This window comes from Cupressus sempervirens, chromosome 5 (genome assembly GCF_028749045.1).
Source record: "Cupressus sempervirens isolate cs-2001-9-10 chromosome 5, ASM2874904v1, whole genome shotgun sequence".
In the NCBI taxonomy this organism is placed as follows: Eukaryota; Viridiplantae; Streptophyta; class Pinopsida; order Cupressales; family Cupressaceae; genus Cupressus; species Cupressus sempervirens.
Window position 1 is genome coordinate 333,459,668 of NC_143122.1, and position 27,367 is coordinate 333,487,034.

Below are 27,367 nucleotides of genomic sequence, written 5' to 3' on the forward strand. Positions count from 1 at the left end.
ACCTCACTCATTCTACTTTGTCATGATTATGCTAGTCAAGTTTATTCATGTTAGGTGCACTAGGAATCCAAATTAATCCATGTAAATGCTCCGATCCCTGATGTTGTCATTCATATCTATATAAGTAATATGCATTACTTCTTCATGGAATATTGTGAACCTTTGATGCAAGAATATGTAAGTGGTATGCAGATTATTGATAATATTGTTTGTGCATTCTTTGTTGGTTCGAACGATAGATGGAAGGCCATATGGAAATAGTCATTGTAATTCATGTCATTTAATATCTATCACACTAAACATGAAGAAAAGAGTAGGGGTTCCTATTAGCTGGTTGATCATATTAGAAAGTTCACCGCGATGTTTACTACAATACACATGATTTCCCCTCAAGAAAGATCCAAAGTGCATCAATTCTTCATCCATCGAGTGTTAGGAAATTGTTGTATGTGTGAGCGAATGTTTTCAAGGCTGGTTGGGATGTAGTCATCTAGATTTTTCTTGACAAATACATAAGAGAGTCCCTAACTTCAATGTCTCATCATTAGATTCAATACAAAAGAGTAGAACCTCGAGTGGCTCCCAAATATACTATCATAGTATGTCATTAAGTGCAATACATATTCATGCATCTTAACTTGTCAATAGAAAGCTTACATTGGTAATGCAATATTACTTTGGAAGAGTGTGGGAAAATCGATGTCTAGAAATCCCTCAATATTGTAGTCATTTATTATAGAAGGATCAAGCTTCAACCAATGAATAAAGGTGTCATTTGCATCTAATTTTTTTTTTGTTTCTTTGATGATATCCATCTCATGTCATCTCTTTGTTAAGTTAGCCATAAATTATGACGAGTATGTTATGCTATTTTAATTTTAATCCTCATCACATGTACGCTCAAATTTTAGTTGAGAGCTCATATTCATTGTCAACATCAATAATATGAAACATGCCTGAAACATGTATACTTCTATCTGGGAGTTGTTGTAGATATTCAACGTCTATTAGAACAACCTTATAGTACAAATCAAACCTTATATTGTAATGCAACCCAAACACAACTCTTACTTTCCTTGCAATCATTGTAAGTTCCATGGATGTGGAATCTTTGAACTATTAAGACATCCAAATCTGTAATTTTGTGTGGGAGGTATTTTTCTATTAATTTAATGGCTTGTGGAAAGCTAATTGTGTAACCACAATATTTGTATTTCCCACCACAAGCATGAGTTACTTGCACTATTGGATTTACTCGTGCTATACACATCTCTTCAATTTGGGTTAGATTTTTTAATTCACCTAGTTGTTTTCCTAGGTCCATATTATTAGACATTGTGAATTGATGTCTCCCTTTTTCACAAGAAAACCTAGTGCAAACTTGGACACAATCTGTTGAAGAGGCATACATGTCAGGGTAACATTCATTGCATACTTTTCATGTTTGCATGTTTGACAATGCATCTATCCTTGTGCAGAGTTTCTTAGAAGCTACTGAAAGGTATTTATCCCTTTGGGATATGAGGTGGCTTTAATGAATAGTTGGTATCTCAGTATTCATTTATATATCTATGCAAAATTTTTTATTTTATTTTTGTTTGCATTTTAGATGATGACTATTGAGCTGTTGTTTTGCATGATGTTTAACGACAGGAATCCTTTCAAACTCCTCTCTTGAAAAGCTGATTTGGGACCAACTCCAAGGTTCTGGGTGATCTTGCAACCTACTAGAATCTTCTTAGTTGAGGATAAATGTATTTGTTCACAAAGAGGCCTTTTCTGGTTCATACCAATTTTAGATAAGATGACTAATCTACTTGCTATTTCAAAATTAACCATAAAAAGAGATGTTTTTTTTTTGGTATTTTCTATTTTTAAATGAATGCAATCTAACATTGCAACTATATGAATTCATAATTTAACCAAGGGTTAGAAAAGAAAATAACAAAGATAAAGTAATGAGAGATGAAAGTAAATAGCATGAAAGGGAAATTCCTAATGGACATAAATAATGGTAACAACACATCTACGAGTTAAATCATTGAAAAGATCAGTTAGGAAATCAATGAAACTAGGAGTAGCTCTTCCTCAAATCCACTGATGCAATCATCGATGGGAATTTAGTAAAACTAAAAATGTTTCACTTCTTATCAAATCACAAGGCCATAGGAAGTGTGCTCATGCGAGATGAGAAGCTATGTAGGAACAATAGGGTGATCTCTTCTCCAACTCTGTATGCTAGTAGAATTAGTCAACATGCGACAAACACTAGAACTAAAATGTCGCATGATGAAATCAACACAACAAAACTATTGGCTCTATTATTATCATGAACAAGAATCCACAAAAATAACACACTCTGGCAAGAATAACTACACTTAGAATGAGAGCACCAAAAGCATATATTATTGCATCAAAATAATGGCTTGGAATACATATTACATTCTTGAATTTATAAGAAGTTATGTCCTCAATTTGTGTTGAGAGTGAGAGATCTCTTTATGCAAACATATGCTTCTAAACTAATAAAAACATCTTTTTATGTACAAATTGACTCTCTCAATAGAGTTAATTAGGACTCCATCCTTGTTTATATCAATTAATGGGTGCATGAGCCTTTACATGTCTTAAAAAAAAGAAATAAACAATAGATAAGAAGAAGGAAGCTATAAGAGGATCTGGGAGTCACTCGAAGCTCTAAAAATGGAAGCTTGGCCTTCTCTGAATGTTTCTAGGAGTTCAACTGCCATTAGAATGTGTTTTTGGTGCATGGACAACTCTAAATTTGGAGCTTGTAGTTAACTATTGACACACCTCTAACTTCTTCAAAATTTTTGACACACCTTTAGGGTAGTGCACTAGTGCACCAACACACTTGTGCACCTATACACCAGTGCACCAGTGCACTAGCGCACTTTGATGAAATTTGTGCAAGGTGCTCAATTCACCAAAAAATCAAAGTTCTCAAATTTCAAAATAGTTTCTGATTTTTCCTCATATAGGTCTGGGAGAACTCTAGTGTTCCTATTTTTCCCTTTTTGATGATTTATACCCGCTTTATAGCCAAAAATTTTCATAGATTTGAACTCCTGCTTCTTGTATTTGAAATCCCAAGGCACATGTACTGAATCTTGTTATTAATAATTGCATAAGATGAGGAACCTATTTTGGTTCATGTGTACAACCTTTGTATCTTTGATCTTCAGTGTAAATTCATGAATCAAAACTTATGCGTGACTCCTTTGAAGGTGAAGATTACCAACTTAGGTGAGATCTCTTATTTTGTTGACAATGAATATGCTATGATAACCTGTACACATGTCTATTATGCACCCCACCTTCATGTTATGTGCACTTGCACACCTTCATGTTATGCACATCTTCATGCATGGTGAAGTCCATTCCTTGATTTTTTCTTCTCCCTGACTGCCCAATCCTTCCTGGTTAGAGACCAAGTGATCCAGATTATCCAAAATGATCAAATGTTTGAAAAATTTTCATATTTTTCAAAAGAAGATTTTCTAGGCATTGTAAACTAGCTTTTTAGGAGGTTTTTTGCTCAAAATTTCAATTTGAAAATTCCACCAGTCCCCAAAACTGGTAGCCAAATGCTCACTATTTTAGGGATTGGAATTAGATCTTTAGTTTTTTTTTTCAATGGTGTAAAGGGTTTTGAATTTTGAGCTCTAGGTCAAAAGTTATGATATCTTGTTTACTTTCTACTTCAAATGAACCTATAGTAATGGGCCATACCCAAGTCTTCTTATGTTGTTTCCTCACTCTGTCATATGCAGATGTGAGTTGTCTCGCATTCTCCAATAAAATGAGCCTATTCGATGGATATCTCAGGAGTTTCTTCAGATTCACCATTGTGCCTGCTACCCTTAGGTAGGTGAATGTCTTGAACTGGATGTAATAGGCACTCATCTTCGTAATCATTTCTATTGCCTCTACTAGCATCCTCTTGGCATAATCACCCTCAATGAACCAGATGATTGTAAAAATGAAAGCATTATTGACTATTCTTTATTCTTTGCTTTGATCCGAGAGCTTCTTCTTTACTAGTTGGGGCTACACCGCATAAGGCCAAGCATTAGCATCTTGCATGCTTCCCTTCTTATACAATCCTAGATAGTCAGTTGTCCTTTCCATCGATAAATACACCAAGTACAATAACATGTAAAAGTTGGGGTTGCCTTTAACTCCTACCAACTTCTCATCTAAGTTTTCACTTAGTATTGTGGTCCAATCAATTGGCATTTTAGCTATTCTGATGGTCTCAATGAAATGTACCATCCAAATATTAAGGTGCTCAGCTATTGGTAAACCCATAACCTTACTTAGAAGCACAATCGAGTATCCAATATCATCCTTCATGTATCCTCTAGTCATATCTACCTTGCCAAGTCTTCATCCCAACGGTGTTCTATCAATCATGAATGATGATTGTATGATCTCTTTAGCTTCCTTTTCATATTCCCTATACCATCTTTTGGCTTGATGATGAGTAATTTTCACATATTGATCTACTCTTGAAAGATGGAAGACTTTCTAAATGTTCTTAGGTGCGCTAGGTGTTCTTAATGACTGAAGAATAGTCATTTGCATGCAATTGCACACCTGCGCAAGTGCACACCTAGATAGGGTGTGCATATGTGCATATTACATATGCAATAGGAACTTGGTCAACTTTGCAAGGTTAAGGGTGCGCACTTGTACACCTTAACGGGGTGCACATGTGCACACCCTTGTGTTCTTAGTTTGAGTGGTAAATGTTAGAGTAATTATTTTGTTTTTCTTATTAATTAGATCATCTTGATTTAGTTAATTAAGTGGTTTATTACTCTAGTTACTTAAGCTTGCTTTTAGGTGCATATAATTAATATTTTATATTAATTATAATGTGCAAACCTAGTTTTCTCTCCTTTAGGATTTTTTTCACCTTTAAAGGTTGAACCTTTGTACTTTATAACTTGGAATACATTTTTGCTCTCATATTGTTGAGAATTTTTGAGCTCTACTTTTTCCATTTTTTGGTTTCTTTTCATTGCAGGATATTTGCATGCAGGTGTTCTTGAGGATCTGTGAAGTTGCTTTTCTCAACTTCTACATGGTACCAAAGCGGACCTTCTGCTTCCTCATCTAAAGATTCTTGAAGCCACGATTTGGAGTCAGAAACCCCAACTTTTTCAAATTTTTTTTCTTCAAAAGGGTGGAAGGCAATTTTTCAGGGCACTTTGGGCCTAAACGGACATTGCCATTGGATTTGGAAGGTCATTTGCAGTCAAAATACATAAAAAACTTGTCATTTTTGGCCTCTGGGTGTTTGGAAAATTTTTTTAGCCCCTTAAGAGGTCATACAGACACGTTTTTTGAGGAAAAAAAAAAGCGTGATTTTGGGCACTCCACCCACAGGTCACCCTAGCACCACCCTACAACCACTGAATCCTTGCTTGTGCCTGGCTTGCACTTAGTCACAGTCGGCGTGGCACTCGTAGAGCGACCAATGCCCTACCGCCACCAGTGGGCTACCCAGGCCCCACCTTCACCGGTCGAGCCACCAAATTCCTCTGCCCGAGCACAACCTCTGCCAGTGATGCCACTGCCTATGACCACCCCTCATTGACGTCAAAATTAGGCATGCCTACGTCACTTCCTGACATTGTGACATCATCTTTTTGACTGCCGTACAACTTTTTCGAAAGTTGACGTCACTTTTCTAGTAGCTGATGTCACCCCTTCGTACCCCCTGCTGATGTCATTATTTTGGCTACTGGTGTCATCATCCCAGTTGCTGATGTCATCTTTTTGGCTACCATTTTTTTTGCCGATGACAGATTGGTGACGGCTATATGGGCGTCAAATTTAAGCCTATGTCTAATTTTCTAGTGAGCTCCTTTTTGGACCTGCTATCATTTTTTGCTCATAACTTGAGCATACAGACGTATTTTTGCAATCCAAAAGAAGTGCCAAAAGGCTGACTCAGAGACATAGAAAATTATGTTGGTTTTTTTTGATTCTGAGTTTTTTTGATCTTCCAAATTTGGCATTGAAGTAGAGGCTCTTATTTTCCTCTTCTCTGCATCCAAATTCTAGGTTCTTTTCTCAGTTTTTGTGTTTTTCCATAGTTGTTGCTTTGGTTTTGGGGGATATATTTATTCATTGTAGGGGGGAGCATTTTCTATTCTATAATTTTCTTTAGAATTAGACCCTTCTACTTCTGTCTTCTTCTTTCTCTCAATGTCGGATCCTTTTGTGGTCCGGCTCACGCTGCACAACTATCACACCTAGAAGATACAAATGACTAGGCTTCTCATGTCAAGAGGCTTATGGTCATGTCTAGATGCGAACCAACCCATTCTGCAATGCCCTTTTGAGGTTCTTCAGCACAGAAAAAAAAGGATGAAGCCATGGGACTGATTACACTAAACATCTCAAATAGTCTATTGTTTCACTTGGATGGTTTGACCACTCCACTGGCTATTTGGACCAAATTCCAAACTTTGTTTGGCACAGTGAATGAGTTCTGGGAACTTTAGCTTGATGCAGAGTTGACATCTTTGACACCTACTAATTTCCCCACCATTGAGGACTTCTTGATGAAGTTCAAATCTCTGCGCACAGTCTTGTAGGGATGTGGTAGAAACAAAATAGATGGCAAGTGCATTTTTTTGATACTCTCAAAGTTGCGAGGACAATATCAGATCTTTTCTTCCACTTTCTAATCCACTATGGATGCCTTGGGTAACAGACATCAGATGCCTTCTTTTGAGAAATTTTGTGATAGGTTAGCTCATGAGTAGTTCAAGCTCACTTAGATGGATTCACTTACAGGTTCACCATCACAGGCATTACTTACCAAGGATACATAGGAGCAGAAGTTGAAGCAAATATCTAATTCCTCTTCTCAGCACTCTATTGGCCCATTCACTTCTTCTAAGATGAAGGAGAAAAAGAAGACCGAGACTCCTTCTTGTTCCTATTGTTGGAAAGGAGCTAATTATGAGGCACATTATTTTTAGAAGAGGTTTGATGGCTATGAGAAATAGATTGCAGGTTTGTAAGATCTTCTTCAAAAGAGCTCTATTTCATCCCTATCCTCTTCTACCTCATAGGGGTCTACCTTTTAGTCTTCATCCACCTCTTCAACATCTTCACCAGATTTTGGACAGGGTCATGCATTACGGGCTTCTATTGCATCCCCTTCCCAGGTCCCTTGGATACTGGATTTAGGTGCTTCTCACCATATGGCATCTTCTTAAGGGGTCTTCTCCTATATTCAGGCTTCTCTGATTCCTCATATTCTCATGGGGAATAACACTACTCTAATAGTCTACGAGAAAGGTTTAGTTTTCATTCAGGATGGCACATTCAATGATGTATTGTATGTTCCATCTCTCTCTGCAAACCTTCTCTCGATGTATTAGATTACACACAGTGGATTAGGGAAGACCGTTGAGTTTACTACAGTATCAGTCTACATTTAGGATAGTGCAATAGGAGGCCTTATTTCTATAGGGACAGTTGATCATACCACCCATCTCTACACCTTCTCCCACTTTGGTCCACCATCTCCATCATTGGAGCATACTTCTTCTCTTTCGTGAGAGCATCATATAGTGCAGTCAGGACATGTGAACCTTTGTATTGTTCCTGAGATCACCACACCACATCCTGTAGAAGTCTTTTCTTCTTCAGCTCTGCCAGACCCTCCAATTTTACTCATCAAGCTTTAGGAGTAATTGTTGTGGATTCTATAGAGGATGTTCATCTCCTCTTTCATTACAGTGTTAACACACTTGCATTGGGGATTCCTTTTCAGGATCCTCATGTCTACTCCTTTGAGCATTAGCTAGCCTTCCTATCATTCAATGGTTTCCTTGTTCTGTGCCCTTGTTTCTTCTGCATTGGAGTTTCATTGGTTCATTCATTTCTACAGGGGCTTCATCATTTAGGGGGGGCTTTGATGTCTCATCTCTCTCTCATGGGGGGGTTGTTTATGGTTTTGAGAGAGTCTCTTAAGCCATTTTCTTTCTTTTTCTTTTTTTTTTGTTTTTTCATCTCTTTTTGGAGAGGGGTTTTTCCCACTGGGTTTTCTCCTTTGTCTCCGGTTTACAGAGATTTCCTTGTATTGGGTACCTGATCAAGCCTTGTTACTAGAACCCATTTTCTTGCTTTCATAGCTTTGCTAGGTTAGCTTCCTCCCGAGCTTCGCTTAAGGGGGATTGTTAGAGTATTTATTTTGTTTCACTTATTAATTAGATCATCTTGATTTAGTTAATTAAGTGGTTTATTACTCTAGTTACTTAACCTTGTTTTTAGGTGCATATAATTAATATTTTATATTAATTATAATGCACAAACCTTGTTTTCTTTCCTTTAGGGTTTTTTTCACCTTTAAAGGTTGAACCTTTGTGCTTTTTGTTTATAACTTGGAATAAATTTTTGCTCTTATATTGTTGAGAATTTTTGAGCTCTGCTTTTTTCATTTTCTGGTTTCTCTTCATTGCAGGATATTTACATGCAGGTGTTCTTGAGGATCTGTGAAGTTGCTTTTCTCAACTTCTATAGTAAAGGTGCACATGTGTGGACCTTGGGGAGTTGTGCACATGTGCACCTTTTCCTTAGGGTTATATTACGTTTTAATGAAAGGTGTGCACCTTGGATAGGTTTGTAGGTGCACACCTTTCCCTTAGGAGAGTGTTAGCATTTTAAGCTTTTAAAAAGATGTAAATTAAGGTGTACACCTACGCACTTGGGATAGGTGTGTAGGTGCACACCTTTCTTAATGTTTAAATGTGTGTATTGGCACGTGCGTGATTTTTGGTGCACCTTTATAGGTGCGGAGGTGTGCTCGTAGATGCTTGAAGGAGAAGAATGAATGAGGGAAAGGGCAGTCCTGGGTATTTATAGACTTTGGACCATGTGGACCTTTGGGATGCGCTAGTGCACACTTCCAAAGGGTGCACATGTGCACCTGCACATCTATGATAGGTGTACATTTACACTAGGTGTGCTAGTGCACACCTTGACCTCTTTATCACCTTTCTTATCCAATTTGCTCAAATTTGACAACAAGGTTTTTCAAGTAGGGTACTAGGCAAGACCCAGACTCCAGGTAGAGTCCCAAAAATGACTCAGATCCCAAACTAGGGGTCTGGAAAAGAAAAGAAATTACTAGGGGCTCCCCATTTCTAGGAGAAATGGAGCGTGCATTATGAAACCACAACAAATAGCCCTAACAAAAGGGAAGAAATGACAATGGCATTGCTTCATCAATAAACATTCTTCTAACATGTGTCAAATATCAACTAAATCCTGAATACTCCAAGCGTATTTTGAGTTGCTTCATAGTCAAAACCTTAGAATCTCAAATCTCCAAGTTGAGTGTATTCATTTCCTTTGACATCTCAGAGTGTGATCTATCATGAGTTTCTAACAACTTGGAGACAATCTCCCACCCTGCTTGTCTATATATTCATCAAGAATTCTAGCAAAATACATTTATCAATCAATTATTTGACTAGATGAGAGAATCTGTTCTAAGGGCTCTTAATGGGTTATCATTTTTCATTTGAGGTCTTGGGTAATCTTTTGAATTTGGCTCCATGTAACTCGCATGTTGCCATTTGATTCTTCCATAAAGCAATTGTTTTAGATACTAGATAACCATTTTGGAGTGCATATCCCTATTGTTAGATTACCTTTTCAGACTTATTTGGAATCTTTCATTCTTAATGCTACCTTTCCCTTTTTTATTTTCTTTCTTTTACCCTAACCACACTTAGACTATGTAGCCAAGGCAATGGTGTCATTTCTTAGATTCATTCTTTAGTTGATATCCCTTGCATTCCTCTTTTAAGAACTTTATGAAAATTCTCACACCAAACAATGACCTTAGCAATTCCTCTATAAAGACCTTTTGTTTGAATGGGTAGGGTTTGGACTATCTCTCGCTGCCATTGACCTTGCTTCAGAAAAACTAAGATAGTTGATCTTTAAATTTGTAAAGTGTTGAGAACTGTTGATCTGAAATTTTGAATTCAAGACTAAAAGTCCTCTATTACTGCAAGTAACATCCATTCTTTAGTTGGTACAAGAAACAAAATCATCTAAATGTTTTGACAAAGAAATACCTCTTCCCAAAAGTTGAAACCAAGAGAGAATGGTTTATGAAATGCATCAAGATAAAATCTTGATTGCACCGAACCCCCAGACTGATGCAATTTAAAAAAAAAACACACAACTAAAAGAAAACAAACTTGTAGAAATAAACACATGACCAAAAGCAAGCACACTTGCAGAAATCAAACACACATGCAAAGAACCAAAATTTTTTTTTTCTTTTTTTTTTTTTTTTCTGCTTTTAGGCCTCAAAGTAATGTTTCAAGAACTGCCCATTGACTGGAAATGGAACCAATTCCCCTTGTAAGGAAATTAGCCTAAAACTATTTTCTCCCAAAATTTTCATAATTTGATAAGGGCAAATCCACAAACATTGAACCTTAGTGTGGTTAACTGAATTTTCTTTTGCCTTATCCCACAAAAGAACAAGGTTAGAAATTCTGAAAGATTTTCTTGTGGCCCACTTGTCAAACCATCTTTTAATGACAATCTAATATTTTTCCATATGCTCTAAAGTAGTTGTCCATTTCTCATCCATCTCCAAGAGATTCATTAGTTTGATCTTAACCCTGTCAGCATCTTTAGCGTACCCACTCATGAATTTCAAAACAAGAATCTTGAGGTTAAGTGGGAATATTGGCTCTTCTCCATAAACAAGCGGGTATGTGGATGTTCCCAAAGCATTCTTGACCCTAACTCAGTCTGTCCATAGCACATATTTGAGTTGAGTATGCCAATCTTTAGGATTTTCCTTCAACAAACGTATTATTACCGTGATCAAGTTTTTATTTGTAGATTTAGCCACACCATTTCCTTGCAAATGGTAATTTGAAGAGAACTTGATTATAACTTGATTATCCAACACCCATTGGGTAAGGAATATTGATGCAACAACTAATCCGTTATCACAAACTAGAAAGAATGGCATCCCAAATCTAGTAACAATATGTTCTTCCAAGAAGTCTGTAACCACCTTTGTTGTGCAATTTCTAAAAGTCTCAGCTTTTGTCCAACACGTGCAATAATTTGTAGCTATGAGAAAAAATGTATGTCTTATCGATGATGGTGGGTTTACTCAACCAATAAAGTCCAGGCCCCACTTTGCAAAAGGGCATACCTCGAACAATAGTTGTAATTGCATCAATAGATGTCTCTCTCTATTAGCACTAGTTTGACAAATGTGGTAAGTACGCACATGTTCAAAAGTATCTTTAGAGATTGTAGGCCAAAAATAACCTGATCTTAGGATCATATGAGTTGTAGCTTCTATTGATCCATGTCCTATGCCATACTTATCATGAAACTGCTCCAAAACCTCTTTGACTTCTTCTCATCCCAAACACTTTAGATAGATTCCTTCATAGTTCCTTTTATATAGTTTCCTATTTTGTAGCATGTAAGATTCACACTTCATCTTAAGATCTTTAGTTGGGAACTATTCATCGAAATGGGGTACTGATTTTGTAAAAGATAGTAAACAATATCTTGATACCAAACATCTATTATTATACCTTGATCAATATTAACTTGATATACTATAATCTTCCTTTGTTGATCTTCCGTGTTGACTTTGTCATCGAATCTAAATTGATGTTCATTTTCGATCTCATTATCAACTATCAACTTTTTAAATCCTTTTCCTCTTACTAACTTCATTGGTTGAATTTCTAGATCAAACTCTTGCAGTATCACCATCCATTTTCCTCATCTTTCACCCAACTCAATTTGCATCAGTAATGTCTTAACTGCAAGATCAGGCATAATTGCATACACCTTACTCCTTAATATATAATGGAATAATTTCTTGACTACCTTTATTAGAGTAAAAGACTATTTATCAAGATTAGAATAGTTCAACTCAATGTTCTTTAGAGGACAACTCATGAAAGCAATGGGCCTTTCATCTTGTTTATCTTTCCTTTGCATAAGAATTCCAACACATGAATGTTCTGAAGCAAAAAATTATATTTTAAATGGAAACTCATAACCTAGACTGACAATAATTGGAGCTATATAAATAGCCACTTTGATGTCCTCAAATGATTTCTTGATTTCTAGAATCCATTCTATTTTCACTCCTTTCTTGAGAAAATCTTTAAGAGGGAGCACTATCTCAACAAATCCACTTATAAACTTTCCCACAAAATTTATCTTCTCGAAGAAAGTTTTGAGTTCATTAAGACTCTGTGGAGGTGACAACTTTGAAATAGCTTCATTTCTATTAGGATTGATGGAAATTCTAGCTTTAGAGATAATATGACCTAGGAGCTATCCTTTGGTTACCCCAAACAAACACTTCTTGCGATTAAGTGATATGCCATAATTGCAACATCTATTGAACACTTGTCTTAAATCCAAAATGTGAGTGCTTCGATCCTTTGAAAAGACAGTCAAGTCATCCATGTAGATAACTATACATTTGTTTATTAGTCCCTTGAAAGATTTTTTTGTGGCTCGTTGGAATGTAGCCCCTGCATTGATCAACCCAAAGGGCATTTTTCTATAAGAAAAAGTCCCCCATTTCATTGTGAAAGCATTCTTTAGCCTATCTTCTACATCAACCATCACCTGATTATATCTAGAATATCCATCTACGAAAGACAACATTTTTGATCCATTGACAATTTTTAATACTTCAACAAGCAAAGGTAAAGGGTAGTTATCCTTTTGAGATGCTAGGTTCAAATTGTGAAAATCCATGCAAAGGCAAATTTCTCTAGTCTTTTTCCTAATTGAAACTAAATTAGCCACCCATGTAGAATGGCATATGGGAAAGATAATCTTGGCATCAAGCAACTTCTTAACTTCATTATCAATGGTTCAATAATTGGATTAAAAGGTCTTTGACTTTGTCAGAAAGGTTGAGCATATGGTTTCAATAGAATATCATGTGTGATTATATTAGGATCATACATTTTGAGTTCTTCATAGCTCCAAGAAATAAAATTTTTGTACTCTCTCAATAATTGGAGCATATCTTCCCTTTCTTAAGCATTGCATGCCTTCCTAACCCTTATCATTCTAGGATCTTCATCAGTACCCAGATTATATGAATCACATTCTTTGATCCCCTTTTCTTTGACCATTCTCCTATTGAATGCTGATTCATCATGATAAAAAATGTGGTCCAACTCAACCATTCCCTTAGTAATAGTGTTAATTTTTAGATTGAGAATCCCATCCTCATTTTCAAGTTATTCCTCCTTAGGTTTGTCATCTGGAGTGTCATCAATCTCTTCTACTTTAAAATGGCCTTTGCACACAATAAACTCAAATATGTGTTGGTCATCCTGGAATACTTGGAAGTTTGTAATGTTGTCTGGGATGGATAGGACAAAAACCAATTCTACTAAAAATCTTTTCCATTTCGTTCTCTCAATTGATTGTAATGCACTAGCTAAAATTGCCAAGGCATTTGCTACCATGTTTCTCCTTCAGGGGATGGACCTTATGTTCAAATCTTCAAAGTCATCCATTAGATTCCATACTCTCTTTTGATAAGCAAGTAATCTCCTATCATTGCAAGAATAAATTGATTTCACTTGTCTAGTCACCAACTGGGAGTCTCCTTTGATTATGAGAGCTTTGATTCCCTTTTGTAATGTGAAGAGAAGTGCACAAATCAAGGCTTCATACTCTACAACATTGTTAGTACATCTAAATTGTAATGGATATGCTGCATGGAAAGAACTACCTTTTGGGTTCATTAATTCAATACTTGTACCGACTACTAATTTGCTCTTAGAGCCGTCTAACTAGAGTGTCTAGATTGGGTCTTCTTTGGGTTTCCTTGACTTATGCTTGTTCATTTGTAGCTTTTATTTTACTTGAACCTTAAAGGATTATTTCTTAGGGATCCATTGTAACCTCTCCCATAGTGGACTTGATGATTTTTCATTATTTATCTTTAATATGGGGAATTTATGTTTCTCTTACTGATCTTTAATTTCCCCAATCAATTCTATAATTTTGTCAACTTTCGGTTTAGGATGAATGACTACCAAAGTCCACCCTTGGCCTTCTATGAAACATCTCCTTCTTTGGATCTTAATCATTCTCGGTGGAGGAGATGATAAACCTCCACCAAATGAAGAAGTATCACAGTATGATGCATTGAGATCTTTGAACTCTTCTCCATCCTTTCCCACAGCTTCAAATATGTATGTGGAATTTGAATTTTACGTAGGTACTTCTTTTAAAATGTTGCTAGTCTTTATTTCCATTATCTGAGTTAGTGCTCGAGAAACTACTTCTTGGAAATGTGTACATTCAAACTCTAAATGACCAACTTTATATAATCTGCAAAATTCAGGAAGGAGCAACACATTTAGATCTGCTTCTTTACCTAGACATTGTAAGTTGGCCACCATGCTAACTATGAACTGCGTTACAATCTCTTCTTTTGGGATCAATATCATGGATCTTCCATTTTGATCATCAGATGTTTTAGTTGAAACTGTATCAAAAACTATCACTTTGTAAGAGCCTAAATCAGATTGTAGAAATGCCACCTCATTTGGTGCATTGTATTATGTAATCATCATTTTCAATTTTGGCTCTGCATCAATCTTGATTTGATTATTCAACCCTTTCCAAGGTAACAATAGTTGAGTAAAATCTATTGAAAACCATCCTCTTAAGCATTTTTTCCACTCTCTACTTAGTAGCAATCCATATATTTTTCAAGAATTTCAACCATATGTATATCTATGATGTCTTGAATTCAGGGGTCAACAGTCAATTGTATCTGAACATCTTTCAACACACCAATAACCTTTACTTCTATTTTGTTGAGTTGTATCACTATTCAATTAGATGGTTGAGGAGCAACTCCCAACCTTCGTGCTATTGAAAGTGGCATAACATTACACGAAGCTCTTGAATCAATTAGGCAATTGTGAATCTTCTTCCCATATATTCTAATGCTAAGCAAAAAGGGAGGCACCTCAACCATGTCTTTAAACATAGTTGGCATGGCCTCCGAAGCATTGACCTGTTGAGATACTATCTTTTGAGGAACAATATTCATATTATGGGGTGCATTTGTATGATCGAGAGTTTTCATCAGTGCTTCTAGTTGATGAAGATAATTTTGTAGCATGTTAAACATGGAAATGTTGGTGTTTGTTTGTTTCAAATCTTCCACTGCACTATACTTTTCAGTAGACCATGTTGGATTTTTCAAGATTGTAGGCACATTTCCTTGATTCTAATTTTACTATCCTCCATATAGGGGTCTGATAGGTACTGGATTGTTAGTTGCTCTCAGATTTGGAGGAGTTGGTTGTAATGCTAGAGGAATACCATCAGCCATGGGTTCCTTCTGACTTCACATAGTTATTTCAATTATCATTTTGGAAGGAAACATTTTTTTAGGTTGATTATTTGGTTCCTAACTGAATGGAAAAGAGAATTCTTTGTTAGCTGGATGTTCTATTCCCATGTTTTATGAAGAATCATAGGATTCTAGCATCATGGCATTGAATTGCATAGGTGACTCATTACTATTGCCCATTGGATTTTGATTTACTTGCTAATGTCGATTGTAATATGAGCCATCGTAGTTTGGTACATTCTAATTAATGCTATATTGACTGATGTCCACATACTGGGCATTATTGTTGTTATTATCTATAGGAATACTTCCATTGTTTGGATGGTATTCCATTTTTGATTCTGTCTTTGGAAACCATTATTGTGATTAGAAGGATTGGAGTTGTTTCCTCCATTGTTGTTTTCCACATTTTTGTTTTTGCTAAAATTCCTATTGTAATTATGACCATAATTGTTGTTGTTGTAGGGACCAAGATTTGTTCTCTAAAAGTTGTTATTCTGTCCTTTTGACAACCTCAAATGGGTCAGCTCATTGGTAATTTGAGACATGGTCTTCTTCATTGGAACAAGCTTAGATGTAATGTTGTTCTTTGTTTCAGTGAATGTTTCTACCTTTTGCTAAAAAAAAAAACTTTTGGAGGTTCATATGTTGGGTATGTTAAAACTGGGACTTGTGGAGTGGATGCTTGCTGTAATGGAGTTGGATTCATTAGTATGAATTGGCTAGGCATCGGTGGTGCTTCAATAAGATATATTGGTATTGTGGTAATAGCTTGAGCTGGGGGAATCAATCCTCCTCCATTAGGATTGGCTTGTTTCATGAAAGTAATTTCTTTTGAGAAGACTTTGTCCAATGTGTCGATATTTGCAACAGGAAGTCTTCTTAGAAAAAAATTCATGAGATGGTCCATAGAATTTAGATAAATTTGAATTGTGGCTTCAACTAGTATAATGTATGGTGTTTCTAGCTTGTGGTATGCCATATGAAATTGATGATTGGAACGTGAAACCATTTTGACTGGGTCCCTTTTGATTGATATGAATTGATGCTATATCACAAGTGGGTTGATGAAAGTTTTGAATTGTTCTAAGCACAATTTTTTGAAATTTTCCTTCTCTCTGACGCATCCTGGTGGTAAATTGACGTACCAATTAAAGGAAACTTCTCCCAATGATTATGGGAATAAGAAAAGAACCACATTCTCATTAGCAATCTTCTTTCAATTGCAAATTGATTTGAATACCTTGATGTGATCTTTAGTTGTTCTTGTCTCTCCATATATGAACCTTGGAAAAAATTTCTCACGATTCTTAGGAAGATCATTGAAAACTCTTGTCAATTTGATTGGTGAGTCTACAACACTTTCAAAAAAGGCCATTGGTGGAGTATTTTGTGGAATGATGGGTGGTTGGTTTGGAGGTAGAATTGAGGAAGATGATGAAATGTTGAACAGAAGTGAGAAAATTCTAGGAAATCCTTTGTCACTACGAGGCTTATGAAAATGACTAAGTTCTAAGAACTTTGGTTCACTATCTAAAGATCTTAAAGCTCACTAAAACAGAGATTTCATATCAAGATCTTCCAATTTGATTCAATTTTGGAGTAAGTGCACCTCTACAAAAGTACACTTTCTCAAAAATATCATGCACTTGCACACTTGTGGACAGTGACAAACAAATTTTTTTATGAACTTGTAAAAAATGCAGAATCTAGAATCTTGAATTTTCTAGTCATTTTTTTTGTTCTGAGTAGTAAGAGGCCCTCCTTCTAGCTCCACTTCCATTAAGCTGTCATTTTGCATGATGCTTAACAATAGGAATCCTTTTTATCTCCTCTCTTAAAAAGATGACCTGGGACCAACTCCAAGGTTTCAGGTGATCTTGCGACCTACTGGAATTCACTTAGTTGAAGATAAATGTATTTTTTCACAAAGAGGCCTTTTTTGGTTTGTACTAATTTCAGATAAGATGATTAATCTTTTTGCTATTTCAAAATTAACCTTAAAAAGAGATGTTTTATTTGGTATTTTCTATTCTTAAATGAGTGCAATCTAACAATGCAACTATATGAATTCTTAATTTAACCAAGGGTTAGAAAAGAAAATAAAAAAGATAAAGTAACGAGAGATGAAACTAAATAACATGAAAGGGAAATTTCTAATGGACATAAACCATGGTAACAACACATTTGTGAGTTAAATCGTTGAAAAAATTGGGTAGGAAACCAATGAAAGTAGGAGCAGTGCTTCCTCAAATCCACTGATGCAATCATTGATAAGAATTTAGTAAAACCAAAAGATGTTTCAGTTCTTATCAAATCAAAAGGCCACAAAAAGTGTGGTCATGTGAGATGAGAAGCTATGTAGGAACAATAGGGTGATCTCTTCTCCAACTTTGTACGTTAGGGAAATTCGTCAACATGCGACAAACACCAAAACTAAAATATCATACGATCAAATCAACATAACAAAACTATTGGCTCCGTTATTATCATGAACAATAATCCACAAAAATAACACACTTTGACAAGAATAAATACACTCAGAATGAGAGCACCAAAAGAATATATCATTGCATCAAAATAATGGCTTATAATACATATTACATTCCTGAATTTATAAGAAATCATCTCCTCAATTTGTGTTGAGAGTGAGAGATCTCTTTATGCAAACATATGCTTCTAAACTAATAAAACAAATCTATTTATGTACAAACTGACTCTCTAATTGCTGCTAATTAGGACTCCACTCTTGTTTATATCAATTAATGGATGCATGAGCCTTTACATGTCTTAAAACAAAGAAAGAAGTAGTAGATAAGAAGAAGGAAGCTGTGAGAGGATTTGGGACTCATTGAAGGCTCTAAAAATGGAAGCTTGACCTTCTCTGAATGTTTTTTTAAACTACCATTAGAATGCATTTTCGGTGCATGGAAAACTCTAAATTTGAAACAGGTAGTTAATTGTCGATGCACCTCTAACTTTGTCAAAAATTTTGGCACGCCTTTGGACCAACACACCAGTGCACCTATGCACCTTGATGAAATTTGTGCAAGGTGCTCAATTCACCAAAAAATCAAAGTTCTCAGTTTTGAAAATAGTTTCTAGATTTTTCTCAGATGAGGTTTGGGAGCACTCTAGTGTACTTATTTTTCTCTTTTTGATGATTTATACCCTCTTTATAGAATTTTTTTTCATAGATCTTAACTCCTTCTACTTCTTATGTCTGAAATCCCAAGGCACTTGTGTTGAATTTTGTCATTAATAGTTGCATAAGATGAGGAACCTGTTCTGGTTCATGTGTCCAACCTCTATATCTTTGATCTTTAGTGTAAATTCATGAATCAAAACTTGTGCATGACTTCTTTGAAAGTGAAGGTTACCAGCTTAGGTGAGATCTCTATTACTATTGATCTAATGAAGATGCTATGATAATTTGTGCACATGTACATTATGTGCCACACCTTCGTGTTATGTGCACTTGTGCACCTTCATGTTATGCACATCTTTGTGCATTTTTGAGTCCATTCCTTGGATTTTTCCTCTCTTTAATTGCTCAATCCTTCCTGGTCAAAGACCAGGTAATCTAGATCATCCAAAACGATCAAATGTTTGAAAAATTTTCCTATTTTTTAACAAGATTTTATAGGCTTTTTAAACTAGCTTTTTCAGAGGTCTTCTGTTACAAATTTCAAGTTGAAACTTTCATTGGTCCCTAAAATTTTGTAGCCAAAGGCTCACTATTTAAGGGATTGGAATTAGATTTTTAATTCTTCTTTCCAATAGTGTAAACAATTTTGAATTCCAAGCTATAGGTTAAAAGTTATGATATCCTAATTCCTTTCTACTTCAAATGGATTTATACTGATGGGCCATACCCAGGTCTTCTTATGCTATTTCCTCACTCTATCATATGCAGATGTGAGTTGTCTCACAATCTCCAGTAAAATGAGCCTATATGATGGATATCTTAGGATTTTCTTTAGATTCACCATTGTGCCTTCTACCCTTAGGTAGGTGAATGTCTTGAATTGGATGTAATAGGCACCTACCTTCCCAATCCTTGGTGCTACCTCTACTAACTTCCTCTTGGCATAATAACCCTCAATGAACTAGATGATTGCAAAAATGAAAGCATCATTGACTATTCTTATTCTTTTCTTTGATTTGAGAGCTTCTTCTTTACTAGTTGGGGATAAGGCCAAGCATTAGCATCTTGCATGCTTCCCTTCTTATATAATCCTGGATAGTCAGTTTTCCTTGCTGCTAGTAAATACACCAAGTATGATGCCATGTAAAAGGTGGGGTTGGCTTTGACTCCTACCAACTGCTCATCTAATTTTTCACTTAGTATTATGGCCCAGTCAATTGGCATTTTAGCTATTCTAATGGTCTCGATGAAATGTACCATCCAAATATTAAGGTGCCCAATTTTTGATAAACCCATAACCCTGCTCAAAAGCACAATGGAGTATCCAATAACATCCTTCATGTATCCTCTAGTCATATCTATCTTGCTAGGTCTTCATCCATTGGTGTTCTATCAATCAAGAATGATGATTGTATGATCTCTTTAGCTTCCTTTTTATGTTCCCTATACTATCTTCCTTTTCATGTCCCTATACTATCTTTCAAATTGGTGATAAGTAATTTTCACATATTGATCCGCTCTCAGAGGATGGAAGACTTTCTCAATGTTCCTTGATCTTAAGTCCACGACTATCTCCCCTGTTATACTTAGAACTCTTTCTTCTAAAACATAATTCTCCACCAAGGCCATGATCAGTTTTGAAAATTGCACTGATGTGGGATGTGAGGCCGCATTAACCAAGCCTGATTTGATAAGTGCTGAGACCATCGAGGACCTCTCGTTTGGCTCTTTGGAAAGAACTAGGAATGTGTTCTAATCTATATATCCGAACTCATTATCTCTAACCTTTGAATTTGCATCCTGAAAGCGTGATTTCTTTGGTGCACCTTGAAAATTGAAAACAATTAGTTTTGGAGCCATCTTCTCTACAAGTGAGGATGAGGAGGAAGCCATTTTATTTGCACAAAATATAAATACATTAGTCCAAAGAGGTGAAAATTAAACCCTAACAAAACCCTAATTGCTAAAAAACTAGACCTAGAACCCCAAAATACTCGCAAAACTAGTCAAATCCCTCATTTAGCTTTGTTTATGCAATTTAGTGCACCTGAAAACCTTGATAGGTGCACTTGTAGTTTGAGTGGTAAAGTTGCACATGTGCACACCTTGGGGAGGTGTACACATGCGAACCTTTTTCCTTAGGCTTATATTAAGTTTTGATGAAAGGTATGCACTTGTGCACCTTAGATAGGTGTGCAAGTGTACAACTTTCCCTTAGGAGAGTGTTAGCATTTTAAGCTTTTTTAGAGATCTAAATAAAGGTGCACACCTTTCTTAATGTTTAAGTGTGTGTATTGGTGTGTGCAGCATGTTTGGCACACCTCTATAGGTGCAGAGGTGTGCTCACAAATGCTTGAAGAAGAAAAATGAATGAGGGAAAGGGTGGTCTTAGGTATTTATAGATGCAATACTATGCGCACCTTTGGGATGTGTGCACCTATACATGTGCACACCTCTAAAGGGTGTGTAGGCACACTCCCACCTCTAGTGCACTTACGCACTTGTGATAGGTGTACATGTGTGCTAGGTGTGCTAGTGCACAGCTTGACCTCTTTATCACCTTTCTTATCCAATTTTCTTGAATTTGACAACTAGGTTTTTTAGGCATGGTACCAGGCAAGACCTAGATTCTAGGTAGAGTCCCAAAAATGACTTAGATCCTAGACTAGGGGTCTAAAAATGAAAAAAATTTACTAGGGGGTCACCATTTCTATGAGAAATGGGGTGTGCATTGTGAAACCACAACAACGATGAATACTATTTTCTTATTTGCGGTGACCATAAGACTCACAATTATTTTACAACATTGATTTTTTAAATTTTGATTTGCTAAGAGTGATTTTTGACAATTTGAAGGGGATGAGCTCATTATTTGCAAAAAACATTACACACTTCATGGTCAATATTATATTACAAAAGTACTTCATGCAATAAGAAGAAAATAATATCAATGTCAAACCAAAAAAGTATAGAGAATATGTTGCAAGATAGTATAAACATCATTTCTAGATTCAATCACTAATTCTTTAATTCACTAAAAATATATCATAAAGAATTATGTTGTTGGTTAAGATCCTCATTAGATTGAACTAAATGAAATCATAAACATTTAAATTCAATCACCAAATTTTTAATTCGCTAAAGATATATCATAAAGAACTAAGTTGGTGCTAAATATCCTCACCAACTTAACTAAATGCAATCATAAACATCACCAAATGTCTATTTTACAAAAAGATTAACTTGTGGCATCATTCTAGGAATTAAATGGAAATGTATAGACTGCATGCTTTTCCTTAGGTTGGATTTTTATAATAGTAGTTAAAATTTAGCAACCAAGTTTATAGTTGGGAGGGACTCAATATTCTAAATTGTGATCTTGTAGATTTGTAGAATTATTTATGAAGTATGACTATCAAGGTACTTGGAGTACACAATGTCTCTTTGCACTTTTATTCTTTGTGGGCACCTCTTATTTTATAGCCCTAGTTGCATTCAATGTTATTCATTTTTGTATTTAGCACAACAATATTCTATATATCTAATGTTCTTACAATAATTACTTAAATAGTAAAGATGCGTAAGACTTATGTAGTGATAATTAGGTCCAATGATATACATATAGTTGGAAGTAGAAATTTCAAACACAAAATGACCTGTTGCCGTGATATTTTTTTATAGATGTACTATGAAATTAGTACCATAACATGATTTGACTATGGGTATAAAAAGAGAGCTATTTATTATATTCAAAATAGATTATTATAAGATCTTGAAACTTGATTTTTAGGATATATATTTAAATACTTTCTCTAACTACCATAGATCCATATAAACTTATCAATAATTTTAATCAGGAATGTAATATGCACTCATTTTTTATTACTTTTTGAATGTCAATTTTTTCTTTGCCATTGTTCTTGTATTTTTATGTATGAACGACACTCATCTAATTTGGAATTAATGTGAAGGTATAACAATAAACCAAAGGTATCAACATAATTGAGCATTGATGTTGATGAGCTCTAAAATTTATGCAAATAGTGCCCCATCTGCAATTTTCCACTATCTTTGGATCTTCAGAGTCAATTGTTGATGAAGTGCAAGGCAGGAGAATCCCCAAAGGAGATGTCCAAACTTCCAGTAAACAACCACATAATGGAAATACAACAACACAACAATAATAATGCAAGATCTGATACCAAATCAAAACTCTTTACTCATAGATATAACTGATTACATGCAATATGCCCAGTTGTAAAGCCTTTCGGGTTAGGGCCAAATAAAAACAATAATTACAAAATTAGTTCTGCAAGATCCAACAAGATCTAACTTACAAACCCAATCCCAGCTAGTCCAGATACACAGCTAGATAAGAACACCAAGAAGAATCCACACTTGTACCCTTAGGTCCACCAAGCAATCCTTTGGTTTCTAAGCCATAGCCTTAGCCCTTCAAAATTTGCATCTAAACTTCATCCCCCTTCTCAAAGCTGGAATGATAACTACTCTTAAAGACTCCAAAAAACTCCTTGCTTATACCAAACTAAGCCACAAATCAGCTCATCTCATTACAAAATAAATTAAATCCCTTACATTAAATATAGGTCGAATCACAAGTCGGCTACCACACTAAATTAAATACCCATACATAAATTAAATGCCAAAGTCAGCTCACAAAAAATTTGACACAAATAGAACCAAAACCAATATCGGCACTCAGCACCAACAAGTTCACTTGACATCCATTAAGAACACTTGGCACCAACAGGTTCACTTGGCATCCACTAGAGCTACAATAACTCGACATATACTAGAGCTAGAGTAACTCGACATCCACTAGAGCTACAGTAACTTGGCATGCACTAAAGTTACAATAACTTGACATCCACTAGAGCTACAGTAACTTGGCATCCACTAGAGTACAGTAACTCGACATCCATTGAACAACTTAGTAGCAACAAAAAATTGAAAACCACAAGCACTCGGCTCCAACATGCAGGATTGCAAGAAGGCCTAGGATGCTCCTGCATCTACACCTCAAGTTCAAAAAGATGTTCTAGTAATTGGAAGAACATCTTCTGAAATTCAACACATAAATCCCAAACTGGGTTCTTCACATACATATCCTCCAAATCTTCAACTTCTACACTCTTTCCTTTGTTCTTCTTTAGCTTCTTTACATCCATCTTAGGTGTGCTATAGGTCTTCTTTCCACACTAATATCCAACTTTCTCAAAATCTGCCAACTCAACTTGGCTGCCAATACTTAAGTTCCTCCTATCGAGCTCTTCATTCTACAAAGGAATCAGGGAAAACTTTTTGCCACCTTTCTCAATAGTAAACACATTACTAACACAATCATGCACAACCCTGCAATCATATTGCCAAGGTCTACTAAGTAACACATGACAACTGTTCATGTCCACAATATTACACAACACTTGATCCTTATACTGCACAATCTAGAAATCAACAAGGCATTGTTTCCTCACTCCTAAAGCATGCTCACCTTGCAACTAGCCAATCCTATTAGGATAAGGATGCCTCACTCTCTTCAAACCAAGTTTCTGAACCATCTCCTCAACAACAAGGTTATCAGTACTACCACTATCCACAATCACCTTGCAGCCTTTACCACCAGACTTACAACAAGTCCTAAACAAACTAGTCCTCTAACAAGAATCCAATGTCCTTTGACTCACCAATACTCGTCGAGCCAAAAAATTCTCTCCTTGCTCAGGCTGATTGTCCTAGATTTCAACCTCATTCACAACAGTAGTTGTACTACCAATCAGACATTCAAAAGATCTATGCCCTTCTTTTCCACACCTAAAACAATTACATCTGATGCCACCTCCACCTATTCTCCTTTTCTAATCACTAGGTTTTGGTTCATCTTCAACACTCAGTTTAGCTTGTGCCAAGTTATCCTACTTCTCCTTCCCTCTAGCATTACCTTGAATTTTCCTCTTCAACTTATCCTATGCCTTTAGGGCATACTGATAAGCATCCTCAAGTGAAGAAATATTCAACATACCAATCTCATCCTAAATATTGAATCTCAAACTATTAATGTACTGAGCTACCTTTTTCTTTGATAATTTTCTATGACTAGACTGGATAGTCAACTTGTAGAACTCCTCAGTATAATCTTTCACAGTCATATCCTTCTGTTTCAGATTCTACAACCTCTTAAATAACTCAAGTTCATAATCAATAGGAATGAACTTAGCCTTCATTTTAATCACTATCAATCTCCATCTAGTGATCTTCATTTCAACTTCCTCCTCTCTGTCTCTTTGTAGTTCCTTCCACCAAAGATCAACATGTCCTTTCAATTTAGTTTGTGCCAACCTCACTCTGAGTGGATCCTCAATATTCTCAAGCTCAAAGTAGTCTTCCAATTCAAAAATCCAATCAATCAGGTCTTTAGGAGTCAAAGTACCTGAGAAATTAGAAACCTCCATCTTATGCTTCAGCTTCAATCGAGATCCAGGTCTAGCAAACTGACTAGCCCTAGTTCTAATAGGTCTCTCCACATGATCAATTCTATCCTCACCACTAGATCCAACAACTTCAAAGTCTTCAGCAACTTCCTCATAACTACCTTCAGTACCCACATGCCTAGGTACACCACCTAAAGTGCTCACAATTTTAGCAATCATGTCAGTCTTCATCAATGCAATATTAGATCTGAACTCTGCTTTTATCTTTTCTGAGATCCTTTCTTCTACAACATCACTAAGATCATCAATTTCCCTAGGATCCAATCTTCTTGGAGGCATTTTCCAAAATTTTAGCAAACCCTAAGCAACAGATCCACCAATCCAGAAGATCAATCAGCCACAAGATCAACCTTCTCCAACCCAAGATCCTAATGCAAAACTACCTCAACTTCAGTGATCTATCTACACACTCAGGAACAACCTACTCTCTGATACCACCTGATGTAGGGAAAGGCAAGAGAATCCATAAAGGAGATGTTGAAACCCCCAACAAACAACCACACAACAGAAATACAACAACACAAGAACAATAATGCAAGATCTGTTACCAAATCAAAACCATTTATTCATAAATAAAATTGATTACATGAAATATGCCCTACTATAAGGCCTTCCGGGTTAGGGCCAACTAAAAACAAAAATTACAAAATTAGTTCTGCAAGATCCAACAAGATCCAACTTACACACCCAATCCCAGCTAGTCCAGATACACAACTAGATAAGAAAACCAAGAAGAATCCACCCTTGTACCCTCAGATCCACCAAGCAATCCTCTGGTTTATAAGCCACAACCCTAGCTCTTAAAAATTTGCATCTACACTTCATCCCCCTTCTCAAAGCTAGAATGCTAACTACTCTTAAAGACTCCACAAAACCCCTTACTTATACCCAAATAAGCCACAAGTCGGCTCATCTCATTAAAAACTAAATTAAATACCTTACATTAAATATAGGTTGAGCCACAAGTTGTCTACCATAGTAAATTAGTTACCTGTACATAAATTAAATGCCAAAAGTTGGCTCATAGACAACTCGACACAAACAAAACCAAAACCAATACTGGCACTCAGCACCAACAAGTTCACTTGGCATCCACTAAGAACACTTGGCACCAACAGGTTCACTCAGCATCCATTAGAGCTACAATAACTCGACATCCACTAGAGCTATAGTAACTCAGCATACACTAGAGCTACAGTAACTTGGCATCCACTAGAGCTATAGTAACTTGGCATGCACTAAAGCTACAATAACTCGACATCCACTAGAGCTATAGTAACTTGGCATCCACTGACTAGCTTGGCAGCAACAGAAAATTGGAAACCACAGGCACTCAACTCCAACATGCAAGATCACAAGAAGGCCTAAGATGCCCCTACATCAATTGCCAATATGAAACACAAATTGACATGACTTCAATTTTTGCAGAGACATATGTAGAGATACATGTTTCATTGATACATCTAAAATCCCTCATATTTTAATAAAATATTTCCTTTTCCGTTTTAAAAATTGAAGATATCTACTGTTTGTGAAGTGACTTTTTTCTACTTAGATTCTATTATTTTGAATTTCTTAGGTTCTTGATGTTTCTTAACACTTACATGTATGGAATAGGGTAAATTTATTTTATGGAACTATCTTTGAATGTTTATATTGTATTGATTTGTCTTTCAAAAATTGTCTCTCTTAATATAGAAATACAATGCTTTTATCGTCTATTTTATTTAATGATCATCTTGACAAAGTTAAGAGCCTTAATATTTAGGTACCTTGAGGATGAATCACAACATACAGTTTTGAAATGCTTTTTCTTAATTATTTTGTACGTAATTTTATATGAATATTTTTCCTTATTTGTCGTGAATAGATAAAGTAATCTAACCTATAGAAATGTGGAGTAACTACCATGCTACCCTTCTTAACACTACTTCCATACATCAAAGTTTATAAATACATAAAATTGGCTTATCATCCCTCAACAATTTGATAAACATCTCTAATATTTTCCTTGTGATAATTTTCTTTTCCCTCTTAACATGGAGGGAACATTTGGAAATGACAATGAGTTACATGGATGACATTTTTTTTCCACCATTAGTTTGTAAGTTATATTTCATAAAACTATTAAAAATTCAAGAATATAAATGAAACTAGTGAATTGCAAATCTCTTAGAAATCATAGCTGACTTACAAATATAATTTTATAGATATGAAAATAGTATGCAACTTCTCAATAATAATTTGATA